At 41.7% G+C, this 20,120-nt stretch overlaps 1 protein-coding gene and 1 long non-coding RNA gene across 3 annotated transcripts in view; one reads left to right on the forward strand and one right to left on the reverse strand.

Moving 5' to 3' along the window:
- Positions 1-1,671, forward strand: part of LOC123362953 — a 29,813-nt gene extending 28,142 nt beyond the window's left edge. The window contains exon 3 of the long non-coding RNA XR_006576657.1: positions 1,538-1,671. This is a non-coding gene — a long non-coding RNA (uncharacterized LOC123362953). The remainder of the gene's footprint in view (positions 1-1,537) is intronic.
- The window catches only part of CDK14 (cyclin dependent kinase 14), a 543,410-nt gene that overhangs the window by 6,301 nt on the left and 516,989 nt on the right, over positions 1-20,120 (reverse strand). The window lies entirely within an intron of this gene.

The following is a 20,120-nucleotide window of genomic DNA, read 5'->3' on the forward strand; positions in this document are numbered from 1 at the left end:
TTTGTGCTGGACGCCTACCAACACTTAGCTCCTGGCATCCACATGAAAATCCCACTCTTCCGTTGGATGCTGGTTATGGCTGATGCCTCAGGATCTCTGGTTTCAAAGACCATATTGAAGATGAACTCTCTAGTTGACACTTATGTAAGTAAGCGCACTATTTTGGGGGTTAAAATTTCACTAGTGTTCATTGGTGACATTTTGATAATATTCCCCAAATTCCACATTTTCCTAAACTAACACTGCTTAGTGGAGACCCCCACCATCCTGTACGGAAGCAACTGAGAAACAGGAAGATTTATAGTTCCTGGAGCCTGTTCAATGTTCAGTGGGGATAGATGGGTCTCTTGCACCTTGGGTTTCTATTCTGCAACCCTAACTTTGGTCTGGTTGCCCTGCTGATCCCTGTGGTTCCTGTACTGCTTAAAAAAATGTCATTGCAGGCAGAGAACACCTGGCCAGACTATAAGGGTAAGCACATAATGCTGGAGTCCCAGGACTTGGTATAACAAGCAAAGCAGACATCATCCAATACGAGTGGCAAAATGATTGGGACATAAGACCCTGTCCAGATGTTGCTTTTCAAATTAACCAGATCTGGGATAACAAAACTTGAGTCTCTGGCATTTGTAACAGAAGGACAGAGGAAGAAGTTTCCACTAAGGGCACAAACTGCTCTTTGCCACAGTGAACAAACAAAAACTTTCCCAGTGACACTAAAATTTTCCAGTTGCAAAACACCTAAACTCTCCAAGCTTTGGCTCTCCACGTAAAACTGATCAGACACAGACAACTCTCTAATGAAGGGCCAACATCTGTGAGGTGCTACATGCCTCCTGTGCCATGCCAAGCACTCTCCAGTCGCAAACAGATGTTCAGCACTTCACAGAATCAGGCCAGCAGTTGTGGAGAACACCCAATGGAATTAATAGGCAGCATTGTTAAAACAAACATAAAGAAGTATTTCTTCACACAATGCACAGTCATCCCGTAGAACTCGTTGCCAGCAGATGTTGTGAAGGCCAAAAGTATAACTGCATTCAAAAAAGAATTAGATAAGTTCATGGAGGATAGGTCAGGGATGCAGCCCCATGCTCTGGGTGTCCCTCTGACTGCCAGAAGCTGGGATTGGGAGATAGGGAATTGGTCTCTTGCTAATTGCCCTGTTCTGTTCATTCCCTCTGAAGCATCTGGCACCAGCCACTGTCAGTAGACAGGATACTGAGCTAGATGGACCATTGGTCTGACCCAGTATGGCCATTCTTATGCTCTTATGCTAGCACAAATGATTTACGACACTAAACAGCAGGAGCTGCCATTTTACATGCTGGGAAACACTGACAGCATCATTTTGGTTACAAGATGGAATAAGGACTGACAGTGGTGATTAACATGTGGAATAATGTTCAAAGATTTCTATAGAGGCTCCTTTGTTTCTCTGATGTGGCTCTGAATAAGAACCCCCTTAACTGTTACAGTGTAGTTCTCCCATCCCCAGTGCTGACTGCTTCTGAGACACCTTTCCTTTGGCTTTCAGGTTGGTAATGCAGTCATTGCGAAAGGGATACTGGAGAGCAATGTGGTCCATGCTGCCCCCACCCTTCAAGCACCAAACATCTAAGACCCAAGGCTGTTCCTGAACCAGGATTCTCTACACGATAGCAATTCTGCTTTTGCATGTAAAAAAAGAGAGATCTATTTTAGAAAAATCCTCACTAAAATTTCCTGTTTTTTTTTCTGATCATACAAATCGAAGTTTTGCTTGGTGACTTTACAGATCGTGTGTATGGCCCCTGGTCACAGCTTTGCTTATAAAAGCATAAGCTGCAAAATGGAATATTTACAACTTATGATTTCCCAAGAGCAAACAAGGGCTCTTTCAGATCTCCTTAAAGTACCGTCTGACATGTAACAGACTGCCTTAAAAATGAACTTTTATTTTTGCACTGCAGGATGAGACAGTTTAGATTTTCATAATGTCTCTATTAAAAATAATAAAAGATTATAAGCAAGTTAATGATGCACCTGAAATATTTAATGATGCAAATCAAGCAATGTAATTGTAACTGTATGAAATTCTCTGCTGCATACACCCTGTTTTGTCAAACAATTTATTAATCCAGCTTAAAAATAAGCAATGAATAACTGTATAATATTGCAGCTGTTGATGTAATAGCAACACTATTAAAGGATACAAAAGCTTTGTATTTTAAATATTAATTCTAAGTCTCAAGGCCTGGGGCAAGGGAGGGGTGACTAAGAGGCCAACACTTCCTGAAGATTATCTTTTTTTTAATTTATAAAAGGACAGTTCTTCCCTTTAAAAATATTTGTCTCTGGTTCCCTTACAGGCTACTTTTGGCAGCCTCAGCATCCTTCCCAAGGTGCTATTAATTAGGGAGCAAATTATAAAACAGGGTGGAGCTGTGCTCATGCAGAGTCCTTAACATGCAAAGCACACTCCGAGTGCAGTTCTATTTAGCAGCACTTTAGACAGTTCATTCCTATGAAATATGGTTGTAAACACAAATGCAACCAGATAACTGGGGGACACTGCATTTCCTGGAAGGTGAAATATACTGGCAATTTAAGACCATCAACAATGGTCCCCTCCCCATATTCATATACCCAGCTATTGCTCCATAAAATTGTATAATATTAACAGATAATGCATTTCTTTCTTTTTTATTCATCTCTGTACTAGTGAAGCCATTAAAACAAATATATTATCGATAAAATTTGTATTCCGGTAATATCTACATACAGCTCTTTGCTATCAATGTTAATTAATTGGCTCTCCAATACCCATAATGCAGCTTTATTCTGACCCGCATGCCCTATGAACTAGATATTTTTTTGGATTCAGTTTTCTTAAAACCAACTGTCAGCATCATGTGATGGAAGAGATGAAAAATGAAAATGAGCATCCCTGCTGTGCAGGTGAGTGACCTGTGGGAGACAGCGCTGCCTGGTGGGATTTTTACACGTACCAGCAGACACAGACCAATTGATTAGATCATCATATACCCGCCACCAACGAGGCTCAAGAGACTAATTAGAGAGAGTACTGCCTGCGCAGGCACCCCATTGACACCTAATTTGCTCAGCCAAAGCCTTTGGGGGGAATGTATTATCTCTGCAGCTGCACTTCATGGCATTTCTGATTTGAGGCACAAGCAAGAAGTACTTCAGCACTCTTCTGAGCAAACTGCATGTATAAGCCCTTACGTGCTGAATACAAGCAAACAGAGAAATTAAATCAGGACAGCCTCTTATAAACGCTTCACCCCCCTCAAATATAGGTACATATACATACATTGTTTTAGCTCTGTGTCTATATGCACACGCACGCACACACACACACACACACACACAGCATGTCTAAGTACGTGTATGCATAAATGTATGTAAAACATACATATATAAACAGACATTTATAGAAATACATATTTTAAAAAAATACAATTTTTATATATTACAAGGTACTTTGTTTCTCAAATGGATTTGCATTGCGGCAAGTTTTAAAAATACTATTGTTATATTATATGAAAAACATTCTTTGCAGTATTGTTAGCTTAAGCCTTCTATTTCTCCACAGGCCAGGATCAGTACAGACAGCCGCCTGTTAGGTTTCTTTACATATCTTCAGTGGCATTAGCTCAGAGGTGAAATAAGTGATTATTTCAGTACTGATTCTAGCTCATTTGTAGGCTTCTCTTCCATAGGCTAAACCGTACAGCTGGTTTGTTGAGGAATACTGTTCACTGGGGCTAAGTATATGGCTACTCAAAACTGATTTATCCTGGGCTTTAGTTTTGTCCAGTTACTCCATGCTCCTGAAATGCACTGGGGAGCCAAGTCTTAAGGCCGGGATTAAAAATGTATTTTAAAATAGATTATTTGACTCTAGAAATAAACTATGATTTTTCCAAACTGGCAAGGTTCGCAGGAAGTATTTTACAACAGACTTTATTGTTCAGTTCTCTAGCTCTCACACCCCATCATTCAAACAAAAAATGGCAGTCTCTCACCACCCCTCCGCGAGATATATTAGACCTGTGCAGAAATGAGGTCTCTTATTTCCAAGACCTCGTCTATACACAAACTTGCACCAGTTTAAAGCTGTGTCTTGAATTTAATTAAATTGGTGCCAACTCCTGTGTGGATGCTCTCAAGTTGGTTTAAGAGTATCTATGCAGGATTTTGCACCAGTTTAACTAAATTGATTTTAAAAGAGATTTTAGCTAAATTGGTGCACGTTGTGTGTATAGGCGGGTGTAAGACTTAATTCCCTTTACCAGATATACTAGAGCAGTGACTCTCCGCCTTTTTCATAAGATGGACCACACCTTAATACAGATGGTATCTCCTCCTATTCTGTCACACAGGCCACATCCCTTCCAGATCCATTTATATTTATTTTTAGCTGCCTTTAATTGCAGCTTATCCAGCTGGAAACAGAGGAGCTAGCTCTATGTGATCAGCCAGTGTTATACAGAAAATTTACTCATATGCTATTAAATATCATCAGAACCATGCTAGTCAAATACGTAAAAGGTTTTCTGAGACATTTTACTCTTCTATACCATGTCTTACTTCTTTATTGTGTTCATTTGCTAATTCACAATGAGTCTCTCTGATTTCAGTCCCATATAGAAAAATATTGCTGCATATTTTAACCACGTCCAAAAATCCTAAGTCAGGAATATTAATAAAAATGTAGGCAGTGTCTGTTTTTCATAGTTCCTGATCCGGCAAAGAACTTTGCCTGGGATACTTCCTGCTCCCACACAGAGTCCCGCATTCAAGCACCTGAATGGAGATCATTGCAGGATCAAGATTTTGTTCTATTTACAACTAAAAGACCCAGTAAACGAATTGCTCTGGTTGGGGGTGCAGGCTGGGGTGGGGCTGGGGATGAGGAGTTTGGGGTGCAGGAGGAGGTGAGTAGTGCGGGCTCTGGAAGGGAGTTAGGGTGTGGGAGGGGGTTCCAACCTAGGGCAGGGGACTGGAGTGCTAGAGGGGGTTCGGGTGTGGGCTCTAGCCGGGTGGTGCTTACCTCAGGCAGCTCCCAGAAGCGGCTGACATGTCTGGCTCTTATGGGGAGGGGCCAGGAGGCTCTGCGCACTGCCCATAGCCGCAGGTGCTGACCCCACAGCTCCCATTGGCTGTGGTTCCCGGCCAATGGGAGCTGCGGGGCTGTCACTTGGGGTGGTGGGCACCGTGTGGACCCCCCATGGCCGCCCCTGCTCCTAGGAACTGGACATGGCAGCTGCTACCGGGAGCCATGCAGAGCCAGGGCAGGCCGGGAGCCAGCCTTAGCCCTGCTGCACTGTCGACCAGACTTTTAGTGGCCCGTTCAGCAGTGCTGACCAGAGCTGCCAGGGTCCCTTTTCGTCTGGACATTCCAGTTGAAAACCAGATGCCCGGCAACTCTAGCCACTAAGGATGATTGGCCTATTAGTATGCTGCAGTGGACAGGGCATTAGATTGGCACTCAAAAGACCTGGTTCTATTCTTGACTCTGCCATGGAATAGATGCATGATCTTGGGCAAGTCATTTCACTTCTGTGTGTGTCTGTTTTGTTTGGTTAGATTATAAACTCACTGGGGTAGGATCTGCCTCTTACTGTGTGGTATACAGTACCTAACACAATGAAGTCCTGATGTTACTTGTGACCTCCAGGTGCTCGCATTATATAACAATAATAATGAGGCAAAAATCCTGGATCTGAACAGCAGCAAAGTTTGGAGAATGTGTTTGAAATCCTAACCCAGATCTGACTATGAATTCTGAACCTGTCATTATAATAGTCCAAATCAAAGTCCTAGATGTCCTTTAACTTTAGATTGTAAGAAATCTGAATCCAGATGTTGTAGCTTGATGCTGTACAATACCTATTATAATGGAGGTTTGATACCTAACTGGGACATCTAGGTGCTATAGTAATATAAATAATCTCTTAGAACACCACACTCGGGGCATTGTTGCACTCGATATTCAATTACAGAATACCTTGTACACAGATCTCTCAAAACATTTTAACTAACTCTTGCACATTTGTTACTGAACTAAACAAAGATGAGCTAGCATTTTATTCACTGGTTTTGTTTTCACTAATATTTGGTAACATAGTTCGTAGTTGATCTTTTAACCTTTGGGTGGCTGTGGTAACTTCCAAGCTAGTTTTTTCTGTGAGTCTGTCAGCAAAAATTCTCTACTACCCCAAGCTGGCCACAGCTGTATTTTTTTTTCTTTGAGTAGAGAACAAAGTCCACAAAGCCTTTTTCAATTACCATGTGAATAAGGCTTCACATGAAAAATGGCCAGGAAGGAATCTACTATACCTCTTCCAGTCTTTGAGAATAAAATAGAGTCTCTACAAGTGAGCTCTGGGAAAGTTAATACTTCAGACAGAAGTACTACAAAAATAGTAGCCTTAGTGAGTTCAACATAGTTTGCAAGGAGAGCCATAGGAACCTTATTTTAAAAAAACGAAAGAAGCTTAATAGCTCAGACACCAAGATTTTGGAACACATCAAGACTACAGAAATATCCAGTGATGAGCTGCCAAAATCTTAACAACCGGTTCCCTATAAAAAGTTCTGATTTAAGGGGAGGGGAGCAGGGGAGGAGCCGGGGCAGGGGGAGACATACTCGTGGGGCCGGGGGCCCCTGCAGGGCCTGGGGCAAATTGCCCCACTTGCCCCCTCGGCAGCCCTAGAGCTTGCAGCCCCCTCCCCCTTACCTTGCCGGCAGCTCAAAGCAGCAGGACGACTCCGGAGCTCAGCTGAGCTGCCCAGCTGATGCCGGTGGCTGGCCACGCTGCAGCTGCGGGGAAGCGGGGGAAGGGCTGGGGGAGCCTCAGCCTTCCCAGCTGGGAATCCTGGGAGCAACAGGATGGTCCGGCCCATGGACCGGAGTTCTTTGCCCACTCTCTGGCCCTTTAACAACCGGTTCTCCATGGAGGTCTAATTTTAGCAACCGGTTCTTGAGAACCTGTGGGAACCGGCTACAGCTCACCACTGGAAATATCGGTACCTCTTCTTTCACTAGAATGTGCTTTTCAAACCAGACAATGATGAGCCAAATTCTTACAACTTCTTCCATCTTCTTTGTTTTTCCTGTTTCAGCTCTGACCGTCAGCCCCCAGGCATGACACTTACAATGATTATTGACTTGTCACCTCTGAGGTTGGGCCCAACAAGATCAGTGGGTAAAAACTCACTCACAGATATTTATCCCCACAGTTGTGCAGTAAAACTAAGGAATATAACCCATGGCTTCCAAAGAGCTTGCCATGCTTTTTCTTGCCATCTGCTTGGTGGCAGTCTCCTCAGTACTGCAGAAATTAGATCTCTAACCCTTATGTTTGCAAACAGGGGCGGCTCTATGTTTTTTGACGCCCCAAACACGGCAGTCAGGGAGCCTTCGGCGGCGTTTCTGTGGGAGGTCCACTGGTAACGTGGATTCGGTGGCGGTTCTGTGGGTGATCTGCTGGTCCTGTGCCTTCAACGTACCCACCGCCGAATTGCCGCCGAAGCTGCAGGACAGGTGGACCTCCCGCAGAAACACCGCTGAAGGCCCTCTGACTCCTGCCCTCACTATGACTGGCACGCCACCCCTCCCCAGCTTGCCGCCCCAGGCACGTGCTTGCTGCGCTGGTGCCTGGAGCCGCCCCTGTTTGTAAAGAAAACCTGCCAAAGGGAACCATCTACATATAAACTGATGCAATGTTGTCTTCCTGCATTTGTGATCGGACACCACAACCAATTGCTCTAGGATATGTTTGTACTTAGTGCCTGATTTCAGTGTGGGCATCTATGTATTACTGTAAAGTAAATAATAAAAGATGTGAGCTGCCCACATTTATATCAACATGCTATTAATGCTGATGCTTAATTAGAATGACTTAAAAGCCAAGGTGGATTTTTAAAAAAATGCCTTTCCTGTTGATCATGCTAATCAGAATTGGTTGGATCTAATAGAACACAAACAGGAAAGACCTATTAGGTCAGTGGTGTACTGCCTAAAGTGCTTTGGCTGCTCCTGGGTTGAACCTCTCTCTGGAGGTGTGGAATATAGATGAGCGAGCAGATGGGAGAATTCCTGGGTGCAGTAGCTACGCCAAACAGAATGGTGGGAGGGACTGGGAGCTTTAGAAGGAACAACCGGCTGAGGGAGCTTGAACAGACTCACTCTTCAACTAAAATAATTTCTCATAGTTCACCACTTGCTGCAGGCCTCCACTTTCTGCAAGTCTGACTTCCTGACTCACAAACAACTAATTCTTTTCAGATACGCAGAAATATAGTGAAATATCTTAACTGATTCCTTAGGGGCAAGAATTGGTTGAATAATGGAGAAGGGTTACTAATAAAGGAGGAGCAGAACAGAACTCAAAAGGTTTGGGGATATTTTGGGATGGTCTCTTATAATAGGCCATTGCCTAATCAAGACACCCATTTTGTACATGCTTCAGGATTGCAGAGAGCAAGAGGGGACTGAGGGCCCATGCAGTAGATGGAAATTTTGTTTTGTTTACAGACTGATTCAGTGGAATGGCTTCTCTCATTTTCCTGACTTGCCAACAATTACTCAAGAAGTCAGAGTATAACAGTTGTGTCCTTAAGGGATCAAGAAGCTTCAAGACTCATTTAATCAACAATTCAGACACTTTCAAAGGGCCAGAAAAATGTTTAAGTTCTCTGCAATCTAATTTCCAACTGCAAAGGAACAGTATAAGCCAGTGGCGGGGAGCTGGCGGCCCATCAAGGTAATCTGATTGAGGGCTGTGAGACATTTTGTTTACATTTGACTGTCCACAGGCACGCCCCCCCGCGCAGCTCCCAGTGGCCGCCATTCGCTGTTCCCGGCCAATGGGAGCTGTGGGAAGTGGTGGGCTGCAGGGATGTGTTTGCCGCCGCTTCCCGCAGCTCCCATTGGCCGGGAATGGTGAACCGTGGCCACTGGGAGCTGCGGGGGGTTGTGCCTGCGGACGGTCAACGTCAGCAAAATGTCTCGCGGGCTGCAATCAGATTACCCTGATGAGCTGCAAGCAGCACGTAGGCCACAGATTGCCCACCACTGGTGTAAACCTTAAACTGTAAGGCCAAAGTTCAAGGTGAACAGATTGAGTATTCATGCCTCAATCCAAATTTCATGAATGAAACTTACTGAATTTCTATATATGCCAGTCAGCTGACTGATATCCAGCGTTACACAACACTGGAATTGTGTAAGCGTCTTTGGAAGTACTTACATTTGTGAACACGCTCTTTGTCTGCCTCTGAACTGAAACATCACAACTGGCTAACAGACTCAAAGCTACATGCAGAAATGTTTGTGGTCACCACACAGACAAAAGACGACAGCACAGAGAAAAAGTTCTGGTTTTCCTATTGATACTTCCCCCCACTGCTCTCAAGCATATTTTGTCTATGTGTTCTGTGAAATGAAATGTATATACACAGCACTCTGCTAAAACATGACTGCACATTTATATCTGATTAAAATCCTCTGCAAATTTATATGCAAATTAGTGTGGCCTTTTGGTTCCAGGGAAGTTGCCAGAAGAGCCTGCAGTGCTGCCAAGGTTGTACACTGCTGGAGTAAAGGTTTCACAATCTACTGTGTAAAATGAAATCTACGTTGACTGCATGCTAGATGAGCTGTTAGCATCCACCTCCTTTGAAAAGAAGTTTAGGGGCCACATTATGTGAAGCTACAGTATCTTAAAGGTAGTTAAAATATGGCATTTTGCATACACATGATCAATATATTCAGTTTAGCTTCGTGGTTAATCAATGTTCTTAGAACACATTTAAGACTTCTGGTGCAAAATAATCCAGGGGACCTTGTGTGTAAATCCAGATGCAATTGGTGGGAAGGAACTGCAGGAGGGTCTAAGGCAGTGAGACTCCAACTGAGAACTGGGAGCCACAAGTGGCTCTTTAATGTGTCTCCTGTGGCTCTTTGCAGCACACATGATGTTAAAAACACTGTGTGATTTAATTATTAACCAATCAGGATGCTTTTACTATGTTATTAACCAATTGCAGAATACTTGGTCAGTCATTTTGCTATGAGAATATATATAAATAGTAAACAAAACAATGATTTCACACTCCTGTGGCTCTTGTGGGTAATGTTTATCGTTAATTTGGCTTCTGAACCACTGAGGTCTGAAGTATCAGGGGGTAGCCGTGTTAGTCTGTATCCACAAAAACAACAAGGAGTCCAGTGGCACCTTAAAGACTAACAGATTTATTTGTGCGTAAGCTGAGTCTGAGTATCACTGGTCTAAGGAATGGCATGGACAATCTTCTGGCTCATTTAAACAAAATAAACAAGAACTATTCGGGACTTAAAGATAGCTCCATGAAGTACTGAACATATTTTAAATAAGCATAATTCAACAGATTCAAATACTATACATGACAAAAAGTGGGGCAGTACGAGTTTATCTATTATTATCAGGGTCTTTAAAATACCTTATCAGTCTCTGGAGCCAGTTTTGGTTCTAGCTACCTTTGTAAATATTTTGATGTGGGGAATGTGTATTTGGGTGGAGGAAAGAGAAAGGAATAAGAGACAGGAAAGTATAAGCCTAAGAAAAATTCATTTTTCATTCATATTTCTGCTTTTGATAAATGTTTTCTCTAGTGTTTCTCTCCAAAAGGGAGAATACTTTTGAGACCAGTAAGGAATTCTTAATTAATCTGGAATGCTGAGTTATGAAAGCCTTTGTTTTTAGCTTAAGAGATGGGACATCATTACAGTTGCATCCTGGATAGCAAAGAACCCTTCTAGTTGAAAGCTGCTATTTTTTAAGCTCCATCAGGTTATACAACTCTATTTGCTGGGCTGGCTTTTTAGAGACTGAACATCATGCCAAAGTAGTCACATAAATTAAAATAAATCCTATAGAGCAGCACTGCAAATGAATAAGTATATATAAAATTAAATAGACTGGAAACCGCACAAGCTGAATCACAAGGTATATGAGATTAAATGGCAGTTTTAAGTAACAGATCTACTTTCCATTTTAGAATGTTTCCCAGCACCATTACAGTACATAGGGCTACTGTCCAGACCTGCAGAGCACACCACAGAAGAGGGACATAGAGATCAGAAAGGCTTGAAGTTGACCTTCTGAAGCTGGGGTTATAGTCTCCCAACCCAGCAGAGACTGAGAATCTGCAAGGAAAGGAAGCCCCAGTTCTGCATGGCAGTTTGCCCCCTCCATGCTACCTTCCCCTCCTCACTGTGCTTTCATTAGCTGGGTCCCCACATGGCTGTGCAATTGTAACACCTGAGGGAAGTAATGCTGCTTGAAGTAGCATTAATGCCTATTTGGGTTTCTGACTGAAATTCTGTGGGATGCTACCGAAAGATCTGTGGGATACCTGTTCTATCCCTCCCAGCCCTGGTCTTTTGTAGAAAGTCATGCGGAACTCTGACACTGTAGAACTGCAGCAGAGGAGCATCTGTAGAAGACAGTATTGCAGAATTGCAGTTGGGGGCTCCTTGACTTGTACTAGTGGAGAAGGAAAGAGTGAGCCTGGAAGTTTGATTTCCTATGAGAAGTAAATGTTCTGTCTAAGGCAGGAACTCTTTTCATGCCCATGGTCAGATATGACCAGTGATTTTGGGTGCCCAGCTTGAGACACCTTATAGGGGCCTGATTTTCAGAAAATGTGGAGCAGACACTCTCTGAAAACCAAGACTTTTTTTTAAAGGTGTCTCAAACTAAGCACTCAAAACCACTATTTGCTTCTGAAAATCTTGGTCCATATTTCTATCCAGTTCTGTAATATACTTTATATGTTCCTCATCTTGAACAAAAATAATAGATGCTAGATCAGGCATTACCTATACCTATGGCTAGTACATAAGAGTGGGAACCATGGCCAAATAGGTAACTATAACCTTTTCTTTCAGTGCCATTGCATCCGTTTTCTTGTAACTGCCAAGAAAAAAATAATCTCTCTTTTGAAGCCCTATTATATATTAAATGTAAGGTTTTGCATGGCTCATTTAAATAGTTTAAACGACACAAGGTTAAGAACAGAAAAGTCTTTCACCAAAGGTGGTTAGTTCTTTTTCAAAGATTTAATATTATTTGAAGCTTACTTTCACTGCATTCCTTTACCTTGGCTGTTTCCCAAGTGGGTATAAGTTAATTAAATAGGATTTTGACCATTTAACCTTCCATATAAACTGTATCTTTACCTAAGTCTATTTAAATAAATCAAATGAAAAGCAATCATGTGGCAAAATATGTATTTTTACAGCTGTGAAAAAACCAAACATGTCTAATAAGGCTATTTGTAAGTACTTAGTAGTCAAAGCTACAGCAAGGAGTCATGGATGATTTTAATTAAAAAAATATGGGTGGGCGTATAAATTCATTTATGATGGATTTTCTCAATCTGAAACTTCTCTAGCATTATTACAGAATAATGCTGTAGCCTCATTTGTTGATGGCAACTACTGTTCAATCCACTTGGTTAACTTTCAATGTTTTTTTTTAAAAGACCAGCTACACTTTATGTGAATCATAAAACAAGTGAAAGGGATGAGGATAAAAGAGGGGGGGGAGAGGGAGAAGGAAGGAGAGACAGTAAAAATAAAACCAGGATAATTTGTTGTGATTTCTATAGACATTAGACTTTCTGGAGTCAGATTTTTAAAGACATGGGAAATGAGTACAGAAATCTAGACTTGTGTTTACAAACACAGGTAATTGTGCATTTGTGTTCCCTTTTGCACACAATCACCCATTTTGCATTTTCAAGCATAGGCTTGCAACTGGAAATGCAGGCTTTGTGGGTATATCTATTGCCTCCTCAAAATATCTGGCCTCTTCTTTAACTTCATCAGGAAATCAAGTATATTCTGGGTTTGAAGGATTACAGTAACAGTTTCTGTAGCCAAAAGATTAAAAAAATTAAATGATTAACTAACGATATCTCACCTATGAAGAACACAGAGACAAGTAAAGCCACCTCTTTGTAATTTGTATGTGACAGTGGCTTTTCCTGGTCCTAGAATCTGCAGTGGTAAAGAATTTGCCAATGAAGCAGGGGAATTGATCCAGTCTTTCTTCCACTGCAGGAACTTTACATTTGAAGTATTATAAAAGATGTAATGTTCTGCATATTTTAGAACCAAATCCTGCCAACACCATGGATTGCTGTGTAAATAGTGATACTAACAGATGCACTACAGTAATTCTCAGCTAGAAGGTGATATCACATCTGTTCTGGGGTGATAATTCTTTGATAGATGGCACCTTCCTATTCCATTGCACTCCTCTGAACCTGACACTGATGAGTTGCAATCCCCCCAGTAAATCACAGGTTGGTGGAAGAAAGCAAGATAAATGTATCATCTGCAATATAACTCCCTTCCCACTTTGCAGACTCAGCCGCACAAAAGTAGTGATGTAGCCTTGTGAGCATGGTCCCTTGAGGACCTACTCACTAGAACCCTGTACAGGGTTATTTTTTTAATCCCACTCCCACATTGTTTCTTGCATTTTTATCCCACTCCCACCTGGAAAAACCTTAGATCCCACAAATCCTGCAAGATTCCCCCAAGCTACTAATCCCCCCTCCCCAAAAACAGTCAGTTAATATATGGTGTGTATTAATGGAATTCAGACACAACTTTTACCACTGAAAGAATTAAACAAATCTTGCTTAAACCTTGTAAAAACTTCTTTAACGCCTGTTATAAATAGATATCAAATCTCTTTTTATCCCTCGCTTAAATTTAAGTACTAAAATATCTAAAAAACAAAAAGAAAAACTTGCTTTGCATTTCTGAAATTCGATTTATGACAAACTGACAAGAGATTTAGTGTTTTCCCGCAAATTACCGCAGTTTCATTTTTTGCTCACCCAATCCCACCCGCAACAAAGTACATTTTACCTGCTCCTGCTGTTAAGACAGCAGGACCTGCGGGATCACAGTCCCTCTGCAGGGCTCTATTTTTATTCACCTCTTCATACACTGTAAGTGCTATATTTCCTGGGGCCCTGCATGATTGCTCCAGGAATGCTGTATTGTCCGTCTTTCCTTGCTACAGTAGCTTAACCCTGGTTTGCAGTTTTATATATAGTGTGATATCAGGAACGAATGGGAAGAACTAGCTTCTATTTTTCACATTTCACAGGATTGGGGTGTATGCTCCGAACACTAAGCAACAACAATTTTCCTGCCCCAGTACATTGCCTCCACACCAAAGCAAAGCCTCAAAGTGAAGTGTGCTTTGAAAAAAGACACTTTCAAAATGAAAGACTGAAAAGTAAAACAGTTTAAAGGGATAGCAACAGCCTACAAATCCTGCTTGAGAGAACATTTTACTTACTATTGATACAAACACCTCCTACAGTAAAGTTACAGTAGTCCAAAGAGACCAGAGAAAAGTGTTTTTTCTCATCTGTGCCTTGTGTATGTCAGGACTTTGTATACAATTATTTTCATTGTTTTCCCTGTGGTGTCTTTCATATATCAACAGTTACAGGAGAAGAGAAAAAAGACTTTTAAAATAGGAATATTACTGTAAACCCACTAAAAATGGCAGAGGGACAGGGGCAATGTAGTATCCCAAAGAACTTTAACTCATTTTACAAAATTGACTAAAACTGGGTGTGCTTCTTTAGCAAAGGTTTTAACCTAGGACACCAGAGCTACTGTTTATGCAAAAATAAAGGAGTCACCACTGTCAAGGAGGAGACTGATATTCTGTCCTGGGAAATTTCAGAAACATTGACACTCCAGTGACATATTGGCTAATCTCAAGTAGCTAATATTTCATTTAACCTTTGTAAAAATCTATCAGTGAGGTTGTTAAACTTGTAATTAAAACCCAGTGTAGGTTCTAGACTATTTATTTTTAAATATAAGCAATTTCTATCTGCATTGCTGACCGTGAGAAGACAAAGTGAGGGTTTGCTTTCCCGTCTTCGATTTCGCTGATTCCGGAGGCCCCAGGACGACAAGAGGATTCTGAAGTTCACGCAGGTGTTCTGACTGTTGACTCTCAACGTGCTTCTGGGTTGGAAGTTACAGGTTAACAGAGTAGCTCAGGGCAAACTGGGCAGTCAACAGGTGAACAAGGCAGCATGACGGGACCACAACCCAGTGAGCAAGTATGATTGAAAAGGGGCACAATGAGGCAGCAATCAGGTGATCAGGAGCAGGAGGAACCAGACAATCTAGGCAGCACTGAAATACTACTGATCACACCAGAAACTGCTGCAATATGAAAATGAATTCCTACCTTCAAGGCTCATATGTCATCACACTAAACTAGCTGAAGCTGCCTATCAGAGGAGGCAGCCTTGTATCAACTCAGCAGGACAGCAGTAATTAAGGTGCCACCCACTCTGCTAATCCAATTCCGCCCCTCCTGACTTGCTATTAAATATTAATGAGTGAGGAGGCAAGAGGAGGAAATTCCTGGCAGTCAAGCCAGCATGCGAGTGAGGCTCTGTGCTTTGCATACGTCTTGTGCAAACTAGCTCTAAATGCAATGTCAAGTGATTAATAGTGGTTAAACTAGAAGATCTGGAATTTGCCATGTTCTGAGTCATCCGATCTTTGATCAGGACATGTGGGAGAATGAAGCACAGACATAAAGATACATTTTGAAATAGAAAGCTGCAACTTCATTAACTTTTTGCTTTACTGGGGATGGGGAGGCAGAGAACCTCCCACAAACACACACACATACACACTCTAAAGACATTTACTTAGATCGAGTGCAATGTTAAAAATGGACTGCATGCCAAATAGCCAATATTCAGGATTGGCCCTTTTTTATCTTAACTCCTAGGACTCAGCCTAGCTCTGAAGGGGATTTGCGGGGGGGGGGGGGGGGGGGGGACAGTGGGGGGTGCCAGGGAAGGGGAGGGGACAGGAGCAGAAGAACTTAGTCTCTTATGCCCTGGTATTCTCAACCTATAACCACTTGAGCACACCCCTCTCCAGACTCTGGAAGAACCCATTATTCCTGAGTCACTACCATGAAGTGGATACAGAATTGGTTAGGCAACTGCAAACAAAGAGTAACTATTAATGGAATGTTATCAGATTGGAGGGAGGTTTCAATTGGGGTTCCACAGGGATCTGTTTTGGGTCCAGTGTTGTTTAACATCTTTATTAATGATCTGGAATAGAGACCATACTGATCAAATTTACAGATCACACAAAGCTGGGGAGAGTTGCCAATACTTTGGAGGATAGAGCTAAAATTCAGAGGGATCTTGATAAATTGGAGAACTGGGCTATAGACAACAACAACAAAAAATTCAACAAAGACAAATGTAAGGTGCTACACTTAGGGCAGGTCTACACTAAGTGCGGGGGTCAAACTAGGGTACGCAAGTTCAGCTACGTGAATAGCGTAGCTGAACTCGAAGTACCCTAGTTGGAACTACTTACCCGTCCAGACGCCGCGGGATCGAAGTCCGCGGCTCCAAGGTGGACTCCGCCACCGCCGTTTGCAGTGGTGGAGTACCGGAGTCGACTGGAGCGCGCGGGGAGTTTGAACTATCGCGTCTAGATTGGACGCGATAGTTCGAACTCCGAGAAGTCGAACTCACCGCATCGACCCGGCAGGTAAGTGTAGACTAGCCCTTAGGGAAATAAAACCAAATGCACAAATACAGAATGGGGGATAACTGGTTTGGCAGCAGCACTGCTGAGAAGGATCTGGGAGTTGTGGTGGATCACAACCTCAACATGAGTCAGCAATGTGATGCTGTTGCAAAAAATAGCAAATGCAATTTTAGGTTGTATTAGCAGAAGCATAGCATAAGTCTCCAGATTGACAATACCTCTCTACTTGGTGCTGATTAGTCTCAGCTGGAGTACTGTGTCCAATTTTAGTCACCAGTGTATAGAAAGGATGTTGGAAACTGGAAAGGATCCAGAGACGAGTGACAAAGATGATAAAAGGGGTGAAATGCAAGCCATACAAGCAAAGGCTAAAAGAACTTGGTATGCTTAGTTTGGAAAAGAGGAGATGGGGGATGGAGGGGGGGGCATGATCGTGATCTTCTAAAACTTGAAAGGCTGCCATAAAAAAGATGGAGAAAAGTTGTTCTCTCTTGCCATAGAGGGCAGGCCAAGAGGCAATGGATTCAAACTACAGCATAAGAGATTTAGATTAAATCTCAAGAAAAACTTCCTAACTGTAAGAACAGTAGGACAATGGAACAGACACCTAAGGATGTTGAGGAAGCACCTTCATTGGAGGTTTTCAAAAGGAGGCTGGAGAGCCATCTGTCTTGGATGGTTTAGACACAACAAATCCTGCACCTTGGCAAGGTTAGACTAGATGTGGACCCTTCTAGCCCTATGGTTCTATAATTCCTCTGCTGTCTAGCAAATAGGTGTGAAACCATTTTCAAAATGTATCTCCATCTCTCTCTAGTGGCAGGTCCACATAGACTATAATAGCCTCCTACCACCACCAGTTACTCCATTAACTCAAGTGGTAGACAGCTGTGTTATAGATTTATAGATCCCAATCCTACTGATGACTAATGCGGTGGTGGTGGTCCATATGGTTCCATACAATTAAATTGTTTTTTCTTCAATTTTTAAGTTTTTAAAAAACTTAGGAAATTCCACACAAGAAAACTAAATTAGGAAATGCACAATAAAGATTGACCATGCAACCTTAATTCAGTTCCCATATGTGTATACATTATGACATAGTCTGTAATTGCATGATGACATACTATTTTTTCCACACGATTGCAGCCTCTTTGGGTGCACAGGATGGATGGTGAGGAAAGAAACAAGGTTATGCAGTGAATAAGGATGATGTCTAAGATCCCTGCCTTGTTTGTTGCTCAAGTTGGAAGGTGTGTAGTAATTGAAGCAAGGGATTTCAGGAAGAGAAAGGATGGTCGCATGGTTAAGGCAGCTGAATATACCCTGCAGAACTGAATTCTGTCCCTTTAATAGGCAGCAGGTTTAAAACAAACAAACGGAAGTCTTTCTTCACACAACACACAGTCAATCTGGGGAACTCTTTTCCAGGGGATGTTGTGAAGGCCAAGACTATAACAGGGTTCAAAAAAGAATTAAATAAAGTCATGGAGGATAGGTCCATCAATGGCTTTTAGCCAGAATGGGCAGGGATGGCGTCCCTAGTCTCTGTTTGCCAGAAGCTGGGAATGGGTGACAGGGGATGGATCACTTGATGACTAACTGTTCAGTTCATTCCCTCTGGGGCACCTGGAATTGGCCACTGTCGGAAGACAGGATACTGGGCTAAATGGACCTTTGGTCTGACCCAGTATGCATTCTTATGTTTTCTATCAAGAGTTCCTATGTGATGCTGTGCAAGTTACATAATCAAAGTTTTCACTGGTGGTCACTGTGTTCCTGGGTACCTCGCCCAACACCCTCGGGGTCTGATTTGCAGAAATGCTGAACACTCACAGCTGTAATTGAGGTCAATGCAAATGAAGTGTACTCTGAATATATGAAGTACCACTAGATGTTAAGTATTCTTCAAAATCAGGCCCTTTGCTTCTCAAATCAGGCACCCCAAATTAGCTAACAGCTTTTACTTTAATCTAGGCACCTCAGTTCCTGATGTGTAAAACAGGGATAATAATATCAACTCAGCTTGCAGAGGTATTGTGAAGATTAATCAATTAATGTTTGTTAAGAATTGAGATACAATGATGAGAGCACCACAGAAAAAGACCATGAGGAAATTAATAATCCTGTATTTAGGGCAGGGTTTGGATGGTGTGCCATAAATAATGCACGGGGCCAGACACTGAATGATGAGGATAAAAAAAAATGTTGAACAGTTACTCTTTCAGTGAGCACTGTCCATCCTCTGCACTGAATGATGCAGGGTGCTATAGAAAAAATAGTAAGTGATCATGCAATTAAAATATTTTATCATAATGCATGTGCACAAGGGGGCCAAACTAAGGTTGCATAGGCAACCTTAATTCTTGCATTGCCTAATTTGTGAGCACTTGACTTTGCAGCTTAATAATGTTCTTTTAATATCGGTTTTTTGGATGTAATAACACTAAAAAGAGCCAGTTGATTAATTATCTTTCCATTTAGTCACAATCATCATGAATAACATTATAAGAAAAATGGGATACTACGCTGAAAACTTGTCTTACATAGATTAACAACTTGCAAAATTTCAGGTGAAAGAAACAACTATTCTTATAGTACAAGGCTATAGAGAAAACATTCCAGCATTCACATCATTGTTTAATTTGACAAAGTAAGATAAGCACTTGTTGCTTATACAGTATGAAATGGATTGCATTTTGAGAACTTTAAAACTGTATCTATCACATGCCTTCTAAAACTTAAAGGCATTGCATATAGGCATTGTATACTGGCCTGATCTTTGTACTAGTTAGTTTCCTGTTGAGTACGTAAAATGCTTGGCAGCCCTGGGGAGACAGCTCAGAGGCTTAAGCACTGAACCATGAACTTTTCTGTTTACCATGATATTAAACAAGTGGATACTCTCTCTGACGTTATGGAAAAAAGACATTCTGTTACAGTATTTGTTTCACTGCTGTTCATAAGCTACTGTTCTTCTGAACCACTGATCTATTTAAAGAGATATTTAGATAATTTATACTTACAATAATATAATAATGTAATTTGATACAGTAAACTAAATTAATACAACATTTAGCTTAAACACACAGAGGTCAAAGAATACAAAGTTAAAGCTGAATTTGGACGTCAAATTTAAAAGTGATGTGTAAGATGGTGAAAGTTAAAATCTCTTTACAATAAACCTCCTTATTCTCCCCTAGATCTACTTATATCCATTCTAACCATGAGTGAGGGAATCTAAGCACGTCCAATTCACAACTCAGAATTTAAGCAGACACAATAACCTACAGGGGTTGCTCTACACCTTGCAGAATTAAACTACAAAAAAGACTATGCCTTTTACTCTTACCTTCTTCTCCATTCCTTTTCAGGGAATGCTTGATAGCTTGCCATATGCCTAGATAAGGCACAATGACAATAAACATATGACATATATAAAGAGAAGACTAAAATGCCATCATTAATTCAATTTTACTCCCATAGA

The sequence above is a fragment of the Mauremys mutica genome, chromosome 2 (genome assembly GCF_020497125.1).
Source record: "Mauremys mutica isolate MM-2020 ecotype Southern chromosome 2, ASM2049712v1, whole genome shotgun sequence".
Classification (NCBI taxonomy): domain Eukaryota; kingdom Metazoa; phylum Chordata; order Testudines; family Geoemydidae; genus Mauremys; species Mauremys mutica.